General features: G+C 46.0%; 1 long non-coding RNA gene across 1 annotated transcript; it reads left to right on the top strand.

Annotated features, from left to right (window-relative positions):
• Positions 1–1024: 1024 nt before the first annotated feature.
• Positions 1025–2470, top strand: LOC104994754. Its single transcript, XR_825986.1, has 3 exons — positions 1025–1331; positions 1482–1537; positions 1941–2470. It is a non-coding gene; the product is annotated as an uncharacterized LOC104994754 (long non-coding RNA).
• The last annotated feature ends 1611 nt before the right edge of the window (positions 2471–4081 follow it).

Here is a 4081-nt window from a genome sequence, read left to right on the forward strand (position 1 = left end):
GGCTTAGTTTCATTGAGTTAGTCAAGGCTGTGGTCCTAGTGTGATTAGATTGACTAGTTTTCTGTGAGTATGGTTTCAGTGTTTCTGCCTCTGATGCCCTCTTGCAACACCTACCATCTTACTTGGGTTTCTCTTACCTTGGGCGTGGGGTATCTCTTCACAGCTGCTCCAGCAAAGCGCAGCCAATGCTCCTTACCTCTAAATTTTGCCATTATGATAGATGATGTGAATCATTTTCATGGCATCAGCCACAGGTGCTCTCAACTCTGGACTAACCTTCAGTCTCCTCCTCAAGAGGAAAGCAGGTTTCTGAGGTTAATGATGTTTCTCATTTCTCCAGCATTCAGTACAATGCCTGACACACAGCAGTCCCCAGAACAATTGCAAAATGAGCGCTGTCCCAACCACTCTGAGCAATAACCACATTAGTAGGTCAGGTCACTGGCATGAGCTGAAGAAAGAAATGTTAGGAGAAGTTTTGTTGTGTTTTATTTTAACGGCCAGAAGATGAAAATGACTTCCCAGAGCCCTGACGTCACTCCAGCTGGACAGGCCGGTGCCCAGCTCCCTGCTCGCGCCGTTGGCTGCACGATTGCGTGCCCGTATTTCTGTCTCTGCTCTTAGCGTGTTTACTGAACGTGTGTCATTTTTCAATGTCGATTTTCATAAGCTTAATATGATACTTCAGAAAATGGCAAAGATAAATCTGCTGTTTAATTCCACTTTTGCTCGAAGGGATGGCAGATCATCCACATTCCACATGCTGTCTTTGTAGGGAAATGGGAGATTTTCCAGAGCAATTAGAGTCAGAATATGATTGGAAGGTCTTGACTCTCTCAAGAAGCCTCCAATTTTTAGACTCTTTGGAATAGTTGAGATGACCTGTGGCCAATGTCCAGGGGACAAGACTGACCCTGGAAAATTAAAGGAGTTTCCCAGCAGGAATTCCCCTGGGGCCAGCACAGGACCACATGGTGCTTTGAAACTGAAGCCGAGAAGCTCAGTCTTTGCTGGAGACCCTGGAGAGGTGCATGAGTGCAGACAGGCAACGGGCATGCTGGCAGCGGGCACTGCTGTGCCCACAGGTGTGCTGTGCTCACAGATGATGCTCTGAGTCGTCCAGGCTCAAAGTGAGCAGCCGTGAAGCTCTCCTGGGAGACCAAGCCAGCAGTAAGCGTAGTTGGACATTCCAAAAATATACTGACGACTTAACATGATCAAATTTGTTGACTCTATATGTCATAACAACCTGGTTCTGGTGGGGGACAGGATGGGGATGAGGACAGGATGCTGCCGGTTGGGCTGTGCTGCTTTCCTGGAAAGAGCAACAGGTAAGGACTTCCTCCTCCAAGGAGGCAGAGTGGCTGGAAAGCTGAGCCGCCTCCGTCAGAGCAGCCCCCGGCCCGGGACCACCCTCAGGCTCTTCCCGAGTAGCATGGAGCCTACTCTGTTTTCCTTATTGTACTTTATAATTTCAATAGGCATTCCATCTGAACGGGGTTACAGTGGATATGTCGCTGGTCATCTAAGCACTCGAGTGAGTTGTTAATCTTTTCTGTCACTGAGTTTCAGTCCAAGTCCTACAATCCTGTGTTTCATTATTTTATCACTGAGCTTTGATTAGTTTCTGGGGGAAAATAGTAGACTAATTATTTTTTCAGTTTGAATTAAATTTTTTCCTGGGTAATTATAGCAAAGAACACCATGTGACAATCTAGTAATTGTGGGAAGTCTGGACAAGGCTTGACAATAATGTCAATTACTTAACATTTGGTGTGATGCGTTCAGACGCGGCTGAAAGGGAGGAGACAAACATAGTTTTATCCCCCTGGACCAGCCCAGGGGCACATGATGTTTTACTTGGAAGAGTTCAAAGATTTCTAAGTCGTCTTTCCATTTCCTGTGAGTTCTGACCCTCTCTATTTTGCACTGTATTACAGATTCGTCTTCCCAAAGAAGAGATTTGAGCAATGAACCCTAGAATCTGGTGACAGAAGGGACGGTATGGACAGCCAGCCTCACCCTGAGGCTGGGCACCTGCGTGAAGTCTGGATGCTTCCCATGGAGACTTTCTCAACACAGGACCTTGACCCACCTGCTTGAGGATCGCCTGTGATCTTGCCAAAATGCACATTCTATGTCTGCACCCCTGTTCAACTAACTTAGACACTTGATCATCTGCATTTAATCAGGAGAGTCTTCTGTGGCCCAAAGGAAAGATAGCACAAGGCCGTCCGTTCCATCCTGGAAACTCATTACTAGAAAGATACTGGACTGTTGCACTTAAAAGTTAAACACAAGAATGGAGACAGAAAGAAAAAGTGAAACAGCTGAACCCCCTGTCTCCCTCCTGGTCACAGGCAGCGAGCTGCGGTCTTGCGGTCTCTGTGGTCCTGCAGCCTGTGGCCCACGTCGCCCTTGGGTCCTGTGGCTCCTGTGGTTCTGTGGTCCACGTGCTTCTGTAATAAAGCTTGATGTCTTGGCAACAAAGAACCGTGTGTCAGAGACTGCTGCTGCCTTTCTTCCAGTTTAATCTGAAAAGATCGACTATGATGAGTGAACCTTTGACCTTTCTTTGGGCTGGAGGCCCTCGTGCTACTCTGTGCCACCGTTACAGAGTTCAGTACTTGTGGGCATGCTCCTGAAATGCCTGGGCGTTGTTTGCATGAATGGAGGGAATGTTGTGGAAGTGTCACTGTGCTTCAAGTTCTTCCCTTCACTGTGAGGGATCACCTCACAGTCTTAACAGGCCCCCAACTCAGACTTTGCTTGTTTCCACACAGAGAGATTCTCTATCCTCACTTGCCCTTGGCTCAAAGTCGACGATGAAGCAGCTTGGAGGCTTTTGTGAGTGTAACCAGGCTTCATGCTCTTAAAAGCACTTTTTGAAGTTCATAGAATAATAAAGAGGGGCAGCAGTAGTCTGATGCAGGGAGAATGATGTGTGCGTCTGAGCCCCATCTGTCATCTCAGCAAGTGATGAGGCCAAATTTATAGTTTAGTTTCTAAAGTCTAATAATCTCCAAATGTTCCACCAGACCCCCTTGGCAAGTCCCCTGACGACAGAAACACGCAAGTGTAATTCAGCTGAGAAAAATGAGGGTTTCACAGCCGTAAAATCAGTCCTCTCTGTCTCTTTATCCTCCAGAGAGATCACTTAAAGATCACACGATTCACTTTCCCCCGTATGCTGACTCTGCATCCATCGCACACATTTGCATGTCTACATCAGCCTAGACACAGACCTGCAGGTGCATGACGAGCATTAACAGGCAGGATGATAACACAAGCTCATTCTCTTGAAGCTGCAGTTGTATTTGTATTGTCTGGGATGGTAATTGCTGGGTGGATAAATCTGAGAAAAGTTAGGCTGGGGATTGTGGAGATGCCCTTTATTTGTTGCCATTTATGTGTCCTTTTTTTTCTTTTAAATAAGGGACTTTACTTTTTAAAACACTGTTATGTTCACAGAAAACTTGAGCAGAAGGTAATAGGAGCCCCCAGTGCATCCCTCTCGCCCCCGCCGACTGTTTCCCTATCAGCAACGTCTTGCGTTAGTGAGGCATGTTTGTTGCAGTTGATGACTCTTTGTTGACACTTTTTTATTAAGCAAAGTCCCTGGTTTCTATTATGGTCACTCTTTGTGCCGTGTAGTTTTATGAGTTTTGGCATACACACAGTGTCATGTATCCGTCATTACAGTGTCATGCAGATTAGTTTCAAGACCCTCAATCTATCTTCATTTATTCCTTCTCTAATAGTCTTCCTTTCTCTATGTAGGTCTGAGTCTCAGGCCTGTATATCCTTCCTTCTCTCTGCAGAAATTCTTTTAGTATTTTTCACAAGGCAGATCTACTGGCTACAAATCTATTTTTCTTTGTCCGAGAAAGTCTTTACTTTTCCTTCACTTCTGAAGAATAATTTTGCTGAGTTAGGCTCTGATAAACTCTCAGATGGTTAGTCTCTGGTAACATGGTTTCCCCTGAAGGCAAGTCTCGTAAGTAGGAGGGAGTACTCTGGGCACATTTCAAAACGGCTGCTTTCCCCAAAGCATGAGGGGATGTTCTCTGATCTTCACTCT

This window comes from Bison bison, unplaced genomic scaffold (genome assembly GCF_000754665.1).
Source record: "Bison bison bison isolate TAMUID 2011002044 unplaced genomic scaffold, Bison_UMD1.0 scf7180017864266, whole genome shotgun sequence".
Taxonomy (NCBI): domain Eukaryota; kingdom Metazoa; phylum Chordata; class Mammalia; order Artiodactyla; family Bovidae; genus Bison; species Bison bison.